Here is a 22,129-nt window from a genome sequence, read left to right on the forward strand (position 1 = left end):
TCTTGCACTCCTCCCTTCAAAGATTTTTGCAGTTTATTCTGATTGAACAGACAAGTACAATCAGAGCCTGCTTTCAGAACTTCTGATTTGTAATTAGTCATCAAGAGTGAGCCTTCTTTTAAATTTGCTTTTACAGGTTTGTGCATACCACATTTTTTTTATAAATTGTAAACCCTGAATTGAAATCCGTTTTAATTTCAATTTATAACGTTTATTGAAAGTCGATAAAATCCTCAAACAGTAACTGTCACGACAAAGTCATTTAAGACAGCTAAAAAAAAAAAAAAACTATCATGTACGTTTTTGCATTTTGCGTCCTGCTGCTCTTGAATGGAACACCGTGCACTTGCAGTTAATGTCTTGGCAGCACAATGGAAAATGAAAAAAAAAAAAAAAAACTTTATTCTCATCCATCACAGTTATTAATATCTTGTGCAGTCCATGGTGCATTTAAATCCAGAGCACTTGCGTGAGCGGCAGGAATTTGGGAACACAACGCACCCATACATACTTCTCTCTCCGCCATGGAGCGCAAGGACTGAAAGCGAAGCGAACACCGGTTAAACCGTGCGCCTTTCCCCTCCGTAGACATTAGTAGATTACAGCGCAGGGTTGGTCGCCTGTGCATCTGGCTGCGCCTGTGATAAACGCATGGCAGGTTTTCTACGCGAACCCCCGTTTTTTTTTCTTCGTTTTTTTTTTTGTTTTTGACATAAATTCGCTCTCCTCCCGCAGCTGATGTCGCCGCTGTTCGCCAACTCTTTGCGCCTCCCCCCTCCCCCTCCCTCTCCGTCTCACTCCGCGGTTGGGGAAGCGAAGGGGGAGCACTAGAGCACAGAGACTGTTGCTCTGTCTCCCTCCTACCGAGCTCCGAGTCCCGCAGCGGAGACTCAAACTAAAGAACACTTGAAGAAAGAAGGACTATATTAGAGCACCAAACGTTGCTGACAGCTCTCTTTTTTCAGTTCTGTGTAAGACGCGGCTTGTTCTCTTCGTCTTGAACGCACAGTCATCAAGCTATTATCCGCTTTCCAAGAAAAAACAAGAACAAATGAAATAATTGAGTAGATAAAAAATAAGTAGACCAAGCAGGCGAGCAGGTCGGTTGGATGAGTTGTGTTGGATGTTATTTCCTGGATTTTCCGTTTCCTGCGACCGAGGGGGACAGCAACAGTGTGTGGAAAAGTAGATTTGAATGTTAAACATATGGCTTCGACGGGGATAACACGGTAAGTCCTGCGTTGTATCCCTCTTAAACCCATATTCCCTATCGGGAAAGCTCTCTGTTTGCTCAGTATTGACTTTAGAGAACACAGCCTGCAATTTCTTAAGTAATACCCATGTTATCTCGCTGCTACTTCCATCGCTTTTAGATGATTTTTCTCCTCTGACATTCCTGTGTATGTCTGCGCTTCTTTTTTTTTTTTTAAAAAAAGAGAAAGAAATAAAAGCAGTTTGCACGTGTATGTATGAGAAGGATGCCGCTCATGAGACTAAAATAGAGGGAAAATGCGCATCAATGCGAGACTCTGCGTAGAAAAAGTGCGGCAGCTAAAAGCATGTTCTTGGATAAATTTGAGTGCTCGCTGTCCATGGTTCTGAAACCTCCTGATAGGATTACTCTCTGCTGGTTTGGACGCTTCAGATGACGTCCATTGGAGCCAGTTCAACGCGAGTCAGCGCATTTGTATGCAATGCTCGCCTTACATTTTTACCTTTTACCCTATTAACTAACACACGAGATCACAATGCACTGTATGCCACTGATTTTACGCTTTGTTTTTGACAGAACACATTAGCTTAAGTCAGTAATTTGCTATTTTCCATTCTTTTACCTTGAAATTCCTGAACCCCCCCCCCCCCCCCCCCACCACCACCGCAACAACAAGTGAACTGTAAATTCATCAGTCGTTCCCCTAACTGTTCAGTGGTCCTGTCAAAGTCAGACCACGGCAGCCTGTAGGTCCAGGATTATAAAGAGTGAGAGAATCATCCGATTAGTTTAAATTACGACAAGCTGTTGCCTACCCAATGCAGGCCAGATAAAGAGGGGAGAAAGTCAAAGTTGACTCCAGGTTGGGAGTTACGTCAAATGGCTATGGCTTCGCAATTACTTCCTATTTGTACTTACAACAATGCCCTTACTATGAACTTTTAATAGTGTGTAATTATGTGGCTTGTACAAACAGGATTAGCATATATTGATCTGTAATGACAAACCCATGATTGCACATTGCTTCTAGTTGTGTCCCAGTGAAGTAGAGTCAGTGTGTCTTGGTGAGTTTACCCAGTGGATTATGTGACACTGCCTTCTACCTTTGCGTGAGAGCGTGTTGCCAAACAGGACTGTGTGTGCGGGCTCCACGTGCAGGTGTGTGTGTTTGTAAATGTGCGTGGAGAGGGAGTGGGGGGGGTCACACAAACAGAATGTGCCTTGTGAACCTGGGAGCCGTCCACTCCTCACTGTGTCAAATCCAGTTAGTCACGCTGGATGAGAGAGGCACCAGCACTTCTATTCAAATAACGGTGGCTATCTACGTTTCTGTGACTCAATGTGATGTGATATTTCACTTTGGTTGGATGTTTTCAGAAGACATTCACTTTTTGTGTTTTTTCCACACGGCACGCCCTCCTTTTTATTTCAGACTTAGATTGCTGTTTTATAAACTTCAGAATAACTACTGAGCCATTTGTTGCATTTCTATTCCAAATTTCATTGCATCTTTTTGAGATTTCTTTTGTCATAGACTGATACAAACTAGGACTTAAATGTGAACAGGATGGAAAAGGGTACTAATAAAAGTCAAAAAGGTCAGCTGTGCTTGTGCATTAACAAACTGAAGTCAATAGTTTTGAACTCCCTTCTTTGGACTCTGAGATCAACAGACTCAGTGGTTTCTTTTAAAGGCCAGCAAAAACATATTTTTAAATTTGCTTTTCTTTAATTTTGTATTATGAATTTTTCTGTTGTAAAGAACTTTGTGATTTTTATCTTGGGATATGCTATACAAATAAAGCTGTACTTTGTAGGATCACCCTGTACTCCAAGTACAGCCGTAAGTGTTTTGGGATATGTCTCTACCAGCTTTACGCATCTAAAGATTACATTTTGTTTTTTCTTCTTTGGAAAATAACTCAAGCACAGTAAGATTTGGTGCAGTGTGTTTGTGAACATCAGGTTTCTGGTCTGTTATCCTCAAATGGATTTAACTCTTTGATTAAGCCATTCCATTGTAGCTCTGGCTGTATATTTAGAGTTGTTGTCCTGATGGACCTCTAGACTCAAGTGTTTGCAGCACATGACAAGTTTTCTTCAAGGATTACGCTGTATTTAGCTCAATCCCATCAACTCTGGCCAACTTTCTTGTTAGTGCTGAAGAAAAAAATATGCCCACATTAGGATGCTACTACCATTCTTCATCGTGAGAATGGTGTGCTCAGAATGATGCGCACTACTCATTGTTGGCCTCACATTATGGTTTGTGGCTAGGACAAAATGTTTGTTTATATAATATAATATAATATAATATATATAATATAATATAATCAGAGCACTGCGCTCCACATGTTTGCTTTGTCGCCTTTTATTGGTTGCAGAACAGGCGGGACTGCTACCGTATGACTTTCTTTAAATAAGGGCTTTTTCTTGCCACTCTTCCAGATTTCTGATGAGTTTGATGAATAGCTGCCCTGCCTAAAGGTTATCACACCTGAGCAGGATCTCAGTTGATCCTCCAGAGTTACCACGAGTCTCTTCGTTACTGCTCTGATCTTTGCTCTCCTTATTTCACCTGTCAGTTTAGCTGAATGGACATGTCATAGAGCTGCCTTCAGACTCTTCCGATTTTTGAAATATGACTTGAACAGTACTCAATGGGTAGTTTAAGCTTTGGAATATTTTTTTATAACCCATACCTGCTTTAGGCAAATCCACAATTTTATCCCTGAACTGTCTCATGTGTCCTTTATTCTTCATAATATTCTCTAAGAAACCTCGGTGGCCTTAACAGAACTGCTGTTTTTGTAGTAATATCAGATTATTCACAGGTGGACTTTATTTACTCGTTAGGTGACCTCTAAAGACAATTGGTTGGATTAGATTTTATCTAAGGGTACCAGTATACCTATGCACACCAGATTTTTTTAAAAATGTTCATCATACAAAACCAAGATATAAAATAACAAAAAATTAAAGGAACAATTTGGAAACACATCAGATCTAAATTGGAGAAAAAAAAACATGCTGGATATCCATACTCATATGGACTGGATAAGTGTTAGGAAGAAAAGGATGCCACTTAAGCCCACAGAGTGAAACTGAAAAACCAATGCATCAGGCTAGTCCTATTTGCTGAAATGTCTTCGCAGTAACTTAAATTGGTACTCGGTAGTTTGTATGAGCCTAAGTGGTTGTATCCATGGCCGGCAACATCAGGGCAGGGGGCATTTCAGTGTTAGGACAACGTAAAGTGCTTTACATGATCAAAACATAGGAAAATAAAAACGGAATAAAAGCAAGTTGAAATAAAATGTAGAAAATTGAAGCAAAAAAAATAAAACACGGGAAAACGGAAACTACAACCAAATATTAATGGTTTTAAAAACAGCTGGGCTACAAACTTAAACTTAAAAAAAAATGTGTTTTTAACTTTGATTTAAAAGAACTCAGGCTTTCAGCACGTTTACAGTTTTGTAAACGTGCTGAATGAAAGATATCCTGGGGTGTCTCCTTTCAAATCCTGATCAGACCATTCCTGAGCTCCTGGAATGTCTGAGATGCAACCTGGTGATATCTGATGGACCTAAACATTCCAGTTTGTTTGTGTTGTCTAATTTTTACCTGTTTACTGCACCTGTTGTTAATTTCATTAACTCCAAAACAGCTTACATTGCTTAAAGGAACTATCCCTAATCCTGCACAAATGCAAACCACGAGTAAGGAGAACAGTTTAGTTTGAACTGTAAGCCCCACTCCAGCCGTTTTTTCCCCCAATGAGTAACCCTCCTTCTCTCCCTCCCGATTTTCTCCCAGTCGACATGAATGAGACTAAACACACGCCTCAAACTGGCCCACAATCCTCAGGCGGAAACAAGGCTTCATCAAGGGACTTTTCTTCTTTGACATAAATGGCTATGTCTTGGGCAAATGATGCTTTCCAATGTGAATGGTCAACACTTAGATGCAAATAATAGCATTCAAGTCGCCAATAAGCTGGAATAGCTGCTGCTTAGCAAAGGCTCTGCACTTCGTTGTGCCATTGGCAAAGAAAGGTCGTTCTGGGTTGTCCTCAGTTCACTGCTTGTTTCGACTAAAAAAAGCTTGCTTTTACTCAGTTAGCCAATTGTTCTTATCAAATTATGTCTTTTAACTCATAATACATTGCGTAAAAAGCATCTTTCTTAACCAGTCGAAAACAAATTCAGATATAGCTTCTTTAACAACCCCTGTACCACTTAACTGACCAGATCAATATTACAGATATTTAACTGACTTAATATTATACTCTGAATAAAAAGGGCTCCTTTAAATTCTTTGATCAGTTTACAATGAGGTTTGTGGTTGTAACGTGACGACACATGAAAAAATGTAACCAGTATGAATTATTTTGCAAAGCACTGTTAGTCATAAGTAGAGAAATCTCTTTCCTTGAAGAATTGGATGATTGCTCTACAAATTTCTTTTCAAATAACTAGTATGCCTTTTTGGGAGCATGTGTGCTTGGGGATAGAGATTGAACACAGGTGTATTAATCTCAAGTCAACATAAAATCTAAATCCAAGTTTTGCAGTATTAAAGAAAAAGAATGAATGTGGATGAAGAAATGTTCTTAATGTCGTTCTTTTCAACTTCAGAACTCCTTATCATAGTCACGACGATGATTTATGCAGTTTTAGGTATTTTAACTGTACCAGTTATTCATCGTCATCCCTGAGCCTGAGAAGTTTTTCAATGAGCAGGGTAGCCTTGGCTTTTCTGGGTCCCAAGGTTCACAATTAGGGAGTAGTGGTTCATAACGTTATCCCTGAAGATTGACTGTAGAATTAATGGACGGCTTTTTTTCATTCATCTAATTGGGTTGAAATGTGTTTCGTTATTTTCTTTTTAGTTTATTTATTTTTTTCACAGCATTTTCTAAGGCTTCTGTTTAACTTGGAGTGGTTGTCACCAGCATAGCAGCACAAGAAAGAGCCTAACTGATTTACTTTATTAAAAAATACAGTGTTACAGGAGGCTCTGGAAGTAAGCACACCTAAAAAAAAAAACAAACAGCAGAAGATTCCCAAGAAAAAACCTTGGCCGCAGCAGTAGGACTGATCTTAGGACTGACCCACGATCTTTTTGTGTATTAGGTTTTGGGTTTTCATTGTGTTTGTGTTTTCATCATTTCCCCGTTGTTTCATTGTGTTCTATAGGTATGGTCATAACTTATTCATTAGTGTCTCCAGATGTTGCTATATTAGCTTGTTCCTTTAGGTTCACTTTCTTAGCTTCTCCTGTTCTGTTCTTAGTGCATTTAGATTTATTTCTGTCAGTCTGTCAGTGTTGTTCTTTTCCCTCGATTAGAAGTCTCTGTCTCTTAGTAAAGCTCCGCTCATGTTAATTAGACTCCTTTCCTGTCTCCCTGCACTTCTTCTGCCCCTGCTGCTTCTCATCATTTCCTGATTTACTCACCTGTATCATCTCCACTTGTCCTTCTGTATACATGCTCATCGGTTCTCATTGTTCATTGTTGTTTTTTTCTATTAAACCACATCATGCTCTACTCCTCCCTTTGTATGCCCATGCTTTTATACCCAGCTCTTCAGCTGTAAGTGCTTTTTTTTTCTTTTTAAGAACTTTATGCTTAGGTCCTTCTCTTGCAAGCATAACATTTTTTGTCAAGAAACACTATACCAATATTCTTTAGTTTATTTGTGAAATATATGGTACAGTATATGGGAACGTTTTAACCGACCTCGTTGCTTTCCTCTAGGTTGGCTGCCTCTCTGTAAATTGGATCTTTTTGCACATGATTTGTTCATATTTCTTTAGTTGCATCTGTCAGATGTCTCAGTTATAAAAGAACTTGCAGTCGGCAACTAAGCTAGAAACGTGGTTTATTTCAGCATGAAGAACAGTGTATCCTTAAATGGTTCTGAACCCCATTGAACATAAGTGCAGCTCAAATGAGAATATCATGAAAAGTTCAATGCTTTTGGTCACTCATTTCTGAAAGCGAGACTCCTATATTGTGTAGCTTCATTACACAGAGAGCGCAATATCTCAGGCTTTTATTTCTTGTAATTTTCATGATTATTGTGCCTTTTGAATAACAGAAACCCAACAATCAGTGTCTTTGATTATTCAGTAAAAGACAAATGAATGCATAATTTTATTCCCATTTTGGTTCTCCCTTCTGTGTTTCTAAAATTACAATCTGAAAGGTATCTAAGGGTGAATAACAACATTTATTGCATTTGCTTTAAGTTAGTTTTCCTAATTAACATTAGCCCACAGAAGCTGCTGTCCTTACAAGTTGGAGTAAGCATGTAGCATCCATTTTAGCAGCTGGATGTACAGGGAATTCCAAAAGAATTTACACACCTTGGGATTTTTCATACTTTACTGTCTCAAAATCTGGAATTAAAATAATTTGTTTAAGAGTTTCCACAATTTCATCTACAGAACATGCCTACAACTTTGAAATTGTTTTATTTATTTAATTTTCTGTGAAGCAAATAAGAGGCTGGGCAAAATAACAGAAAATCTTAGCATGCACAGATCTTAAAGTTAGTATTTTGTAGAGCCATCTTTTGCGGCAATTACAGCTGCAAGTCGCTTTTGATAGGTCTCTATAAACTCGCCACATTTTGCTACTGGGATTTATAGCCATTCCTCAAACTAAAACTGCTCCAGCTTTCTTTTTCTTTTCTTTTTTTTTTTTTTTTTTTTTTTTTTTTTTTTTTTGCTGAAAGGCTTCTGCACGTTAGCAGCAATCTTCAAGTATATTGTCATTATCATTTGGATTGGGCTCTGACTAGGCCATTCTGTCACACGTTTAGATGCTTCCGCTTAAACCACTTAAGTGTTGGTTCAGCAGTATACTTTAATTTTTCTGCTGGAAAGTGTACCTCCTTCCTGGGCTCAAATCACAGGCAGAACAACACAGGTTTTGCTCAAGAACATCTCTTCATTTGCCACCATCCATCTTTCCCTTGATTTGGACCAATTTCCAAGTCCTTGCTGCTGAAAAACATCCCCACAGCATGATGCTGCAACCCCATGTTTCACTGTGGGGGGATAATGCTGTTGGAGCGATGGGATGTGTTGGGTTTGAGCCAGACATAGCGTTTTCCTTGTCAGCCAAGATGTTGTATTTTTAGTTTAATTTGAGCAAAACACCTTCCTCCATATATTTAGGGAGTTACCCACATGCATTTTGGCAAACTCACAACGTGCCTTCTTATTTTTAAACTAACTGTTTTTTTTTCCTGGCAACTCTTCCATAAAGCCCGGCAGTAAGGTTTATTGTGGTCCTATGGACAGATCCTCCAGTCTCTGCTGTGGACCACTGCAACTCTTTCAGAGTGACCTTTGGTCTCTGTGCTGCCTCTCTTAATGCCCTCCTGGCCTGTTCTGTGAGTTCTGGTGGGTGGCGTTCTCTTGGCAGGTACGATAGATGTGATGGTACTTCGTGGACACATCATAGACTTGGATATGTTTTTCTAAGTTTGTGATATTAAAGGGTTGTGTGTCTAACCAGGTAGTCAGTAGCACAGGAGCACCACTGAGGACTGTACTTCAAACACTCCTTTTCTGTCATTACATCTCAGACGTCCAATACAAAACTCCTGTCGTCTGCAGAAATTCTCAGATGACTCTGCAGTTGTTGGATGTATCAGAGACGGACAGGAAGCTGAGTGCAGGGAGCTGGTGGACCACTTTGTGGCATGGTGTAGAAACAAGAATATAATCCTGAATGTGAATAAAACAAGAGAGATAACTTTAGATTTTAGGTGAAACGGGAATAGGTTCAACACTATGATCTTCCCGGGAGAAGAAGTGGAGGTGGTGGAGGAGTATAAATACCTTGGTGTTCCCGTGGACAACAAACTGGACTGGAGATGCAATGGTGAAACTGTTGACACAAAGGGACAGAGCAGACTTTACTTCCTGAGCAAATGTGGGTCCTTCAGGGTTTTCAGCAAGATGCTGCATATCTTCTATAAGTCTGTTAAGGAGAGTGCGGTCTCCTCTGCCACCACCTGTTGGGGTAGCAGCATCCGAACAATTGAAGCTTAAAAAGAAGGCCAGCTCTTTACTGGGGACCTTTCTAGAACCTCTGGAGATGACTGTGCAAAGTAGGATTCTTCATAAAATGAAGAAAATGGTGGATAACCCTGAGCATCCTTTTCATCAGATTGCCATGCAAAAAAAAAGTGTCTTCAGTCAGGGGGTTCTCCAGATCAGCTGTAAGCCAGACTGCCACAGGAGATCCTTCCTGCCTGCAGCCATCACTGTCAACAACAACTTGTTGAAGAAACCCCTAATGATACAATACTTTTGCATGGCCCTGTATTTATTTTTCACTCACAGAACCACTGTATGTAGTTCCAACCCCCCCCCCCCCCCCCCCCCCAAGAAGAGCTCAACAGATTTAACTTTCACAGGTGGAGCAGTACGGCTTTCGCCAGAGTGCTCCGCTTGATTTATGCATGTAAATAGTTTTATTATGATTCATGCAGGGAGTATTTCAAATTATATGGAAACTACAATGGGAAACAAGAAGAAAAAAGAGAAAAGGAGAACAGGTGAAAGAAAGAGTTGAGAAAAGGGAGATAATGACAAACTGTGTGTTTTCTTCCTTAAAGGTTTTGAACTAATTTCAGTACCACCATGTAGGACGTTCTCCAGATAAATTGTCTCTACTGGTGTTTACTTGATGGCACAGTGAAGGAAAGATCAGAAAGATTAATATATTAATCTTCCTTAATTTATCTAAAGAAATGTATCTAAAGATAGATAGATATATTTTTTTAAAGATGGCTTTTAATTATAAAAAACAACAAATAGACATGTCAGTCTGTAATAACCTGCTAAAACCTGTTATTTTAAATTAAAACACTGAAAATATCTACTAAATATGACATTTTAATCATGTCTTTAAAATAATGTTTTTTTTTTTTTAATTATGACATTTCTGCTGTTATTAATTGAACAGAAAGTTGAACAAAATAAGACTTTTGTTAAGAAAAGTTCAGTAAAATTATTGGATTTTAGTTTACTAACCTAGCCGTCTGGAAGCAAAGTCAACCAAGTAGGTGGATTTAGGGATCAGCTTTGTATCGTAAAGCCTTACTCAGGTTTCTTTGCCATCATCTGGATCTGCACCTTACCGACATCGGGGATAACCTGATACCACAATGATACACACACCTCAAGGTCTGGATTACCTGACATTCACACCTGCGCTGTAGCTGGGGGCAAAAGTTCCCTGTGACTCAATAAAAGCTTCACCATAGAAACAGTGTGATCCCACAGCGCTCAGTGACATGTACATTGTAATTACTGAGGATATGAGTTGTCACATTCTGCTGGGAATGGAGATCTGAGTTCAACACTCTCTGTTACTTTGCCAATTAGAAAAGATTTCTGTCTCTAAAGGCAGCAATGTTTCCTTAAAGGAGCAATGTGCAAGTTTAAAGGTTAAATATTATTGTTATTCTTTCCCATACATGCCCTTACAGTTACCTGACATGTAAGATAAGTTTTCCTCTATTTACTGCAGTTGTCTCTATGGGCTCCATTAGTCAATTCATGAGAAAGTGATTTGGGTCGTATTCTCTGGGCGTGGGGTGTAACGAGCGGTGCACTCTGGTTCACCTGGCTACTGTTGTAGAGTCTCCATCTGTATTGACGTATTAGCAAGAGAACATGGATTAATTTCAATATTTGTAACTTTTTTACATCAGAAGGCATTATGCCTCTAAACAAAAGAGTTGTGCAGTCGCAGAGGCAGATGCTTCTCCTCTTCTCCCATGCGTGTGCACAACATTGGTGTCATTTCAATTTGTCGCCAGAGGGGGGCAAACTTCTGCAAAAACTCTGGAACGAGTGCTATGCTCCTTTAACTCTGTCCAAATACAAAGACAAGTTCAAGTTGAATTTGCTTTAAAGATGAGATAATCTAACCAACATATACTCTAGTGTTTTAGTCCAGACCACCTTACTCGAGACAAACTCAAGACCCGAACCAGAAAAGACCAAGACTTCAAGTGAGGCAAGACCAAATCCAGGACCAAGACAAAGCCAACGACAGAACTTTGAAGATTTGCTGCAGATGTCTAAAGGGAATTGCTAGCTGACCTATAATACGTCTCCAGACAAAGCGATTGTAATGGAGCAACAAACTATTTCCACATATCCCAAAGTGCAAATCCTTTTGCTAAATCCCATAAGCTCTTGTATCAACACCTGAACTACATACCACTTCTCTGACAACTTTGGCAAGTTGATATTAAGTTAAACTGGCAAACCTGCTAAGCTTGAGGAACGCAAAATGTTAACTGATTTATTTTTAGCTCCAGGCACGGTGAAGTCCTATGTGGAGGAGGAGTAGTTAATTGGCATTTGGTCTTAATTGGTCTTTCCTTGTGATGTGTATATATACACACGTTTCTATGTATGTTTTACTTTAGCTTTTTGGCTCTATTGCCATACTGTGCATTAAAATTCATTCATTGTAATTTCACGTAAATTGAAATATAGAATATAAACCAGCATCCCTGCTTGCCTGGATGATATTGATAATAAAGTTACATATTTCTATAGAAAATAATGGTTAATTAACTGAATTTATACAGCACTTTTCTAGTCCTACTGACTACTCAAAAAGTTTTATTCAGTTGTACACATTCATACACCATTATGCAGATTGTTAGGAAATGTGAGGTAAAATGCCTGGCTCAAGGGCACATCGACAGTTGACAGGAGAAAGCTGGAAACAAACCTACAATGACCCACACGTTACTATAGTGAAAACACAACAGTTTGCGTTTCTTTTTCATTCACCCATGCTCGTCAGCCTCAGTCTCCCAGCACATTATGTGAGTTCCCACTTGGACCAATAGCTCCTTCTCTATTATAAATCATTCACCATTTTCCTTACGTCATTGGACGTCATACATAAACAAAATAAAAGTCTGCAGTTCATGGAGCCAAAATAGATCTAGCTTTCTAGAGAGAGGCTGCATTATTGAACTGTATTCATAGCATTTGACTTTTCCAAAGGCTGTGGTGGTAAACGAGGGTTTGCTATTGCTACTGTGAATTAAGTTGCATTCTATTTGCAGTCAGAACTTGGAAATCCCAGCTTCCGATCATAAAAATCGCCCACTATAGTCAGACTTTACCCTCTGAAATTCGAAGAAATTGTTTAAAGCTGATTGTTGGATCTAATATGGCAGCTTCTTGCATCAACAATGGCAAGCTGTGGTAAAACATGCTTATTTTACAAGACACAGTCGTAAGGCTGTGTTTAAAATCAATGTTACATGTATTGGCTGCAACTCTGAACCAAACAAATTAAAAGTGATGTTTGCATGTGAAAAGTACAGCTTTAATGGCCATTTACAAGATGTACTATGAACGAAATAACAGCTTTCCTGGCGTTCACCATACTGGTGACCTTTTGGTTTTTTGTTTTTACTTTGAAATCCTGACTTCTCCGACAGTGTTAACTGGACTGCTTTTTACTCGGATTTATCCCATTCCCAGCCCCTATTTTAATTTTCTGAGGCAACAGTAGCCTCTTGGCTGTGGTGCGTTCACAGACCACACAAATATCTGATTTTTCATTAGCCAATCAGCATGTCTCCAGTCAAGTCAGCCAATCCGGAGACCAGCTGTTCCTGGTCACAAGCCAGTGCATTGCGGTATTGTTCCTGTCTACTTATTGCAAGATTAGATTTTCTAAGTAAGAAAGCTGCTTTTCCAGATCTATCTGATCACAAATGCCAATTACTGCTGGGACTTAATAATTTGGCACTGGTGCAACAGTTTTTCCTATCCCCTGAGCAGATTATTTTGGGTCAGTCCTGTTTAAAGGTCTGTTAGGCTTCATTTTTTTAACAAATACTTAATGACAACAAGAAGCCAAACGTGCTTACAAAATATGAAATGCCATATTTGTAGCTGCTTTTCTTTTTCTTTTTTTTACATTTATTACGTTGCACCTGTGATATCTGTATACTCTGCATTTGGTCTCATCCCCCCAGACTACCTATTAGAAAGATGTCACAGTGAATTAGGCTCACTTGTGGAAGGAGGCTGCGATCTTTAGTTTTAGTCTAAGCATAGAGGAATTTGCTGTCCTCAGAGGGATGAGACAATTCCCTGTGTACATTAAAAGCATATGTTCTCTATCCCTTCATTTTATGCTGTTAGAGATTTATTCTGCTTACCCTAACACATCTCTCTTTACCCAGTGGTAGTGGTTTTTATGTATTTAAAGTGTTGGTTTTCTCATGCCCTTGAATAAATACACCCCCTGATGAGAAGAGCTCTTTACTCAAGTGCTTCTTTTAAGCTTCACCAGACAGTTGTTGTTGTTGCAGCTCTGCTGGGATATATATTTGTCATAATGCTCACAACCAGCTTGTACAGACGTGTCTTATTGAGTTAGTCAGGCTTCTGTGAACAACGCCGGCTGCATCTTAACTAAAGCATATTCTTTGGACTTACGAACTTTTAAATGTTCCCGTCAGATGAAAGAGCATATGGAGAAAGCCGAAAAGCATTTCCCAGCTTGTGTTAGCCAACCTTTCACTACACACACGATGGGAGATTTTACTGTTCTACATTTAGATGGAAAACATTTATCTAAGATCACTTTTCAGCCTTTGTAGAGATCCGAAAAGCATATTAGTTACCTTTCCTTGCTGTGATTGTTTTTTATTTGATTTATTTTTTTCAAAAAAAAAAGCAGAGATGTGAGAGGAGGAACACTTTTCTTACATTTGCTTTATTTTTAAGTTGGCAATTCAAACTGGCTAAGTTTCTTTAACATTCATGCTTGAACTTTCAGATCTTTAAGACATTTTGTTAACAGTTTCTTGGTTTAGCAAGGCGCCTGAATTTGGATGGGCATAGAGATTGAATTCAAATTCAACAAAAAATTCAATAATTGTTGCTTTTAACAAGATTATGCTCCTGTTGGCCAACACACAGAATGCAATCTGCATATCTGGCAACACGGACAGAGGAAAAGAAAGCAAAAAGCTGCCTAACCTAATTTCTCGGTGACAAACTATTTATTGTGTTTATTTATTAAAAAGGGTTCTGTACAATTTACCATTTTCACTAGTAGGGAAATAAAAAGAAAAGCAGATAGCAAAAAACAAAAAAAGACAACGGATAAAGGATTTGGCAACACGATGCTATTTTACTGGCCCATCCAAGATATTAGTCCAATAGAGCTCCAGTTTCAATACTACATGGAAATGTTCCTCTTTTTTATTGTTTCGTTTGGTTTTTCGGTGTAAGTGGTGGGATACTGTATAAGAACATCCTTACTGGTGAGACCCATTCCCATGGTAAGATTAATTTAAGTCAGTTTTAATCCTGTGTGGTAAAAGTTCTGACAGCCCTCTGCCCCACTTTAATACCCTAAGAAGCTTTCTATCTGATCAGAGGCTCCTAAACCTTCTCAGTGTTTGACTCAAATAAAAAGTGTGGCTGTGAGATTTAAAGTTGGGGGGGAAAAAACGAAATAGATACAATGAATGGACAGGCGTTTGATTTTTTTTTTTGTGTTCACTGCTAAAATATTATACTAATATAATATCATGCAAAAGTATTTACACTGCTAAAACTTCTCCACTTTTTGTCAAATTCCAACCACAAAATTAAGTTTAAACATGTATTTCACTGGAATGTTGTGCGATTGACCAACACAAAGTAATAAAAAGCTGTGAGGTTCAAGAACAGTTTTCATTCTTTTTTTTAATAAAAAAAGAATCTGAAAAGTGTGATGTGTGTTTACCAGCGCCCTTTGTCCGTACTTTGTAAAACCACCCTTCTGTGCAATTAGCTTAGCAAGTCTTTTGGGGAATGTCTCTTCCAGCTTTGCATAGCCAAAGACAAAAACTCACTTATTCTTTTTTTTTTTGCAGTAGCTCAAGCTCAGTTAGATTCAAAGGACATTGTCTCTGAATATGATCGTAGATTCTCGTTGGGACTGGAAGTGACTATTATAACACATGAGAATGCTTTGATGTTAAGCATAAGAAGTTCTTCTTCTGCCTTTAACAGAAATAGTTGTCATTTTGTAGATCTGGAGAAAGCATATGGCAGAGTGCCAAGTCAGGAGTTGTGGTATTGTTTGAGGGAGTCTAGAGTAACAGAGAACTGTTAGTCTGGTGCAGGACATGTATGAGAGCTGTAAGACAGTGGAGAGGCAAGCTGTCGGCATGACAGATACGGTGAGGCCAGCATCAAGAATTTGAGCCATTTCTGGTTTGCTGTGGTGATGGACAGGTTTACAGATGAGGTTAGACAGGACTCTCCATGGACTATGATGTTTGCAGATGACATTGTGATCTGTGGTGAGAGCAGAAGAGGAAATCTAGAGAGAGATGGAGGTTTCTGCTGGAAAGGAGAGGGGTTAAGTGAGGATACAGGGATCAGAGAAAAAGAAGGTGGATGACTTAAAGTACGCAGGGTCAACAGTCCAGAGCAACGGGTATGTGTGGAAAAGAGGTCAAGAAATGTGTCCAAGCGGGTTGGAACGGGTGGAGAAAAGTGTGACAAGAGTATCAGTGAGAATCAAAGGAAAGGTGTACGAGACGGTGGGGAAACCAGAGACGTTGAATGGTTTAGAGACAGTGGCTCTAAGAGAGAGAGGAGACGGAGCTGGGGGTTGCAGAGATACAGTGAGGAAAATAAGTATTTCAACACTCTGCGAAATCATGGAGGGGAATGGAATTTTCATCTAAGGTGTATGTCCACTGTGAGAGACATAATCTAAAATAAAATCTGGAAATCACAATGTATGATTTTTTTTAAAAATAATTTATGTGTGTGTTACTGCTGCCCAAATTCCAAGTATTCCAAGTATTTGAAAACCTGCCAATCAGCAAAAATTCTGACCCTCAAAGACCTGTTAGTCCACCTCTAAAATGTCCACCTCCACTCCACTTATTATTCTAAATTAGAAGCACCTGTTTGAGGTTGTTAGCTGCATAAAGACACCTCTCCGGTCCACCTCACACAATCAGTAAGACTCTAACTACTAACATGGCTAATAGCTGTCCAAATACACCAGAGACAATATTGTAGACCTCCACAGGGCTGGAAGGGGCTATGAAGGAATTGCCAAGAGGCTTGGTTGAAAAAAGATCAGCTGTTGGACCAAATATTAGAAAATGGAAGAAGCTAAACATGACTGTCAATCTCTCTCGGACTGGGGCTCCATGCAAGATCTCACCTCGTGGCATATCAATGATCCTAAAAACGGTGAGGTATCAGCCCAGAACTACACGGGAGGAGCTGGTCAATGACCCGAAGAGAGCTGGCACCACTGTTTCCAAGTTTACTGTGGGTAATACACTAAGAGGTCATGCATGTCATGGAAGGTTCCCCTGCTTAAATTAGCACACGTTAAGGGCCATCTTAAGTTTGCCCGTGACCATTTGGATGATCCAGATTTGTCATGGGAGAGTTTTGTGGTCAGATGAAACCAAAATAGAATGTTCTGGTATTAATTCCACTTGCCGTGTTTGGAGGACAAGGAATGAGGACTACCATCCCAAAAAAACCCTACCCTACTGTGAAGCATGGGCATGGAACCTGGTCAATCTGGAGAAGATCTGAGTGTAGGAATGAGCCGAAATCCCTGCTGCAGTTTGTGCAAACTGGTGAAAAACTACAGGAAATGTCTGACCTGTGTATGTGCAAACAAAGGCTACTGTACCAAATATTAACCCGTCGTTAAACTGGGGTGGAGACCTCTGGGTCCAGTTGTCCCCCACTTACAAAGCTGTTATTGCGAGTGTGACTTAACCCTCTAGTAACAATAAGCAGCCATCCGAGTACAAAATATTGTTTTTTTAGGCTGATGATCCCCTCTTGCATGTGAGCAACCAGTTTTGACCGTCACCATTAAACGTGTTGATCCACTATGCAAACAAACTGCTTATAAGTTGGAGAAGAGATGAAATGTTTTAACAAATATGACTCTTTCAAGAGGACCTACTCAACTTTTTTTTTTTTTTTTTTAATCTGGATTATTGAGATGCAGGACGTGAAGGACATAGCCCATTGAAGTTTGTGTTTTAACCCTAAATATCATGTTCTGGCCTTTTCATCTGCATTCTCTCACACTCCTCCTGCACCACTGCAATCAAAGAACATCTGATGCACCTGTGAGCCGCCTCCCACAGCAGCACAATCAAATTTGTCCCCTCCATCTGTTCCTGTGCCTTCATATACTAGCTCTCGACAGACAGTAGGTGCCTGACTATTGAAAGCCTTGAGTTAGTAAATGTCCAGCTTTTTTCCTTCCCAATCTCATGTTTCGGCCTCAACCACATGTCACGGATCATAATACCTTGCCAAGCCCCTGTTGGAACATTTTCTCTGCCTTCTCTTTCCTGGACAAGAACCTGGACTGTTTTCTCGACCACAAACCTTACCAAGCCAATGGATCTGTTTGCCTGTCTCTGCCTCACCTGTATATGACCCATGCTTATCCATCAGAACTGTTTACAGCCTCTGCCCATTGCCTGCCTGTCATCTCCTGCTGGAGCAGCCTGCTCACGGCATTGCCCGGGTCCTGCTCGCTTCTGCAGAAGGTTATATCATATTATAGCCAGACCTAAAATAATGGGTTCTCTGTTTGCCTGATTCATAACACTAAACAGGGTGACATGATATTCAGAGTAGGACTGGGCGATGTAAAAAAAAAAAACAGTAATAATAGATATAATATTGATCTATATTGATAATTATCAAAAAGATCTATGAAAACACATATATTTAAGTGCAGCCCCTTTTTAAAGAACACACAAACCTGAATTCAAAGTCAATACTTTATTCAACCAACCTTTTACCAAAACTGCAAATTAAAAAAAAGAGAAACAAGAACACATGATCTCTGAACTCTAAGAAGGGGGCGGAGCTTGATGACAGAATGTTCCTAAATCTGTTTGTGATTGGTTGGAAGGATGTAATTACTGTAGTATTAACCTAAACAATAGGCTAGAATGAGAAAGGAAGGAAAACTGTTCTTTTATTGAACCTTTTGTTGACCCCTTTTTTTTCTATTACAGCACACGTCTATTGATCGATACGTATCTGCTTTTAATCTTACTGGGCTTGAGCTAATGCAAACAAAGTCCTTTTTTCATAAGAAATAGACTCCATGCCAGAAAATGATTCATTGTTTTTAAGAGTTGGAAGAGTTAATGTTAAAAATGTGCTTATTTACCTGACAGTACTATGAGGTTGAATGAATAAAATTATTCATTTGTTTAATGATTGATCTAATTGAGGCTGCCATTCTCCACCAAGGCTATTACTGCATTATCCATCACAATACCAATCTGCACCAGCGATAAATATACTCATCCTTTGCCCCCGCACTCCACCTGTCCTCATTGTTTGATGAAATATATGCTGATGTTGTTTTGTAACCTTTCTGGCAGAGAACATGACAAAAGCAAATAAATACCTTTAGGGAAAATGCACTGAAATTACGGGGCTGAACATTGAAGAAAAGCTGCACGCACAAAGGCAAATATATGATGCATGGGGAAGAGTCAATGCTACTGACATCCACTAAACTCAGTGGCTTCCATATAATCATACTTAGTAGCGTAAGTACTCATAACCCATATAGGAGTAAATACGAGCATTTGTGAAAGGGATATCATTAGAGAGGCTCAGAATACGTGTTACCCGTGTATTTCTTAAATGGTTTCTGTAACCTGGGAGATACAGACGTTTAACTGGCTGCGAACAAGAGGGCTAAGAAGCACCTGCACTTTAAATCAATGGATACATTTTAGAGACATAAAAGGAATATCCTAAGCTCATGTGACCTTATGCCAGCATTCAAAAGCAAACTGATGCAATCATATAAAGTCCAAAATGGCAGACCCCATGAACAAAGAAGCACATTGTTAGGTAAAAGTTATTATTTTATTTATTTATTTCATTTTTTTTTTATCTTGGAGGATACTTTGCCCAGATAGAGGTAAAGAACAGGATAGTTACACTCAGATATACTTCTATTTTTAGTGTTTAATTTTAGAGATCTACTATATTAAAATATTAATTAAGATTTTTTTTTCTCCCTTCTCAGATGTGCATTATTTTTTATTTTTTTCATTTACCGAGTCGCAGCTTTTACTTCCGTGTGGACAATGGTGCAGGGCTCAATGTTGTCACATGAGCAGACAACAAAAATATTCATCCTGGTGATCTCCTATGCATCTATCAGTCCTATTGGGCAAGTGCCAAGCTTTTTCTTAAAAGGGAAGGGGAAAAAAGTCTCGTGCCATGCCCAAAGATTGTGCCAGAGTCCAGCAGTCTCACAGTAGGACTGGATTTAGCTGACATGACAAACTGACTATATTTTGTTGCACATAAATGACATGGTTTTTTTTCCAACACATAGCTTATCACTGCTGTGATGCAGCAGCAATGCATCACAAAAAACAATGTCTGAATGACATTGGGTTGGATGTTGCCAGAGGACTCATATGTCCTCGGAATGCAGAGAATAGGTGCACATCCACACTACAGGAAAATCCACCAACAGGACCCTTCAAACAAGCTAAAGTCTCCAGGCCCCTGGATGTTACGTGATTTGATTTGATTTGCTGTGCAAGGGGCAACAGTGGAGCAGGAACTGGCGGGTTGCCGGTTCAAACAAAGGTGAGACACGGCCGTGTCCTTGGGCGTGTCACCTTTGCCTGCTCACAGCGGTCAGAGGGCCAAGTGGTGTCAACGTATGGCTGTCTTCTGCCAGACTGCTCCGGGCTACAGTCGCTACAGTGTAGCCATGTAATGACTGAATGTATGCAGTGATTGGGTTTGTTGGACTTGATAAAGCGCAATACAAGTACAGGTCATTTAACATTCATTATTATGGGATTAGCCGCTTCCTTGTCCTGCTAGTGAATGGTCAATGCAGGATGTTACTTGTATTTATGTAAAGACCTTAATCATGAAAAAATGCAAAGTGAAGCTTTCCATTGTTACTGGTCAAAATGTTCACAACTGTTTCCTCAGCTGCGGTTACAATATTGGTACTTAAGGCTCTTCGTAGGGGAGATGTTAGTAACCAGTGAACCTGTTTCAGTGAGAAATCATTAGGAATTTAGATTGTTGGAAGAACTGTTTTTTTTTTGTTTTTTTTTTTGGTAGATATCTTTCCTTCAGTGACAGGAGTTCAAGCATATTCAGTGTTCAAAATCAATTGTTAATTTTTTTTCACGATCAAATTTACTTTTAAAAACATTTAATTGCAAATATATGAAAAACACTGCCAATTCTTTTTCTTTTACCATGTGTTACATTAATCATTACAAAGTTGTTAAATATATTTTTCTTAAAACCTAAACGGGAATCCTCGGGGAAACAAACTGTAAATTGAAAAAAAATAAAGGTCCTATGAAAAAACAAATTACCAAAAGGTGTCATTTTGGCCTATAAACACCAGAAAATGGTAATTAACCAATTTTCAAATGTATTTATATATACCAGTCCATTTAAAGGACCTGCATTACTAGGGCAGACCTGTGCACACTTTGACCAACACCTTCGTCATGAGAATATGTTGGGCTGAAATTAAATAACTCTGTTTTAACTAATGGCCTGATTCTTACCCAGTTGTAACTACGCATGGACCTGCGAAGAATGTTAAAGTAGGAACAAGGTTTTTCAAAATCCATGGTTTAAAAACCATCAAAACTTTCTACCATACCGCTCTTATGGTTTGATATTGTTTAAAAAATACCAGAAGTGACTGGACAATTGGAGCATACTCCTCCTTTTTCCTCTTTTGACGCAATCCTGTCACAGTTACCCTCATTTCTCTTCTTTACAACAGTATTGGCTGAAGGGAGAGTGAACTTACCCAGCTAAATCCCTGGAAAATTAGGAGCTGAAATCTAAAAGATACCTCCAATTTTGTTGTCAAGAACACGCTGTTCCAAAAGAAAAAAAGTTGGTATGCTAAAAGTGAAGAGCTGTTAAGCAGAGTGCAGATTAGCTAACAAGGTCCATCTAATTAGTCAAGGTGTCAGGATTACTCCATGAGGAGTAGAAAATAATAAGTGATACTATTCCATACAATAAGCATGTACTTGTTTCCAGCGGTGAAAGTAGTTTGAAATTCTTGCAGGTACTATTACAGCCCGGCAGTTGCATAATTGTTTTTTTGCTCACTGGAACTTTTTGTATTGAACATCTAATCCTTTTAGTTCCAGCAAGCTTCATTTCATTTTTTAGGTTTGTGCACCTGTGACAGGGACCAGAACCCATCTTATCCAGCCTACTTTGGTGCTGTTTACAATTTGGTTTAGAATTTCAAAGAGAGGAACCAAATACCCAGCGCTTGGGCCAGAAGAAAACACCTGCCGGTTCTTAAATGGATTCCACCTTTTGAATTCTCTTTTTTTCCTGTCTTCCAGAGTTTCACTTAATTAAAGAAAGGTAACAGGAATCAAAATTAGGCCAGGGAAACTTGCATCCACATTTTTCAAACAAATATATTTGACATAGATCTTCAATTAGTTAAAATGACTCTTAACATTCATTCTCAGTTTCCTGTTAAGTGGTTAGATTTCATGTTTGTTCAAAATTTTGCTATTTCCAATATAATAGTTTAATTTCAATTAAAGTGATAATATTGTGATTTCAACAATGAATGTATTCTTGAAATAGAGAAATATTTTTTTCCCTGTGGGATATGTCAGTAGGGCTCACTGTTTGAGTGAAGGCTTCAGAATAGTTTTCTACATTTAAAAGTGAATTATCTTTTTTTATTCATGAGACTGTATAGCTTTGCATGGTCCACCCTTTGTGAGCCATTATCATTGTTCTAACAGTCTTTTTATTTATTATGAAAATATATCACTTTTA

The 22,129-nt window shown here is 39.0% G+C and overlaps 1 protein-coding gene across 1 annotated transcript in view; it reads left to right on the forward strand.

Moving 5' to 3' along the window:
• The first annotated feature begins 741 nt into the window (after positions 1-741).
• The window catches only part of LOC118564415 (protocadherin-15-like), a 149,359-nt gene continuing 127,971 nt past the window's right edge, over positions 742-22,129 (forward strand). Inside the window, exon 1 of the mRNA XM_036142574.1 lies at positions 742-1,229. The gene's annotated coding sequence lies outside the window, so the exon portion shown is untranslated. The remainder of the gene's footprint in view (positions 1,230-22,129) is intronic.

This window comes from Fundulus heteroclitus, chromosome 10 (assembly GCF_011125445.2).
Source record: "Fundulus heteroclitus isolate FHET01 chromosome 10, MU-UCD_Fhet_4.1, whole genome shotgun sequence".
Taxonomy (NCBI): Eukaryota; Metazoa; Chordata; class Actinopteri; order Cyprinodontiformes; family Fundulidae; genus Fundulus; species Fundulus heteroclitus.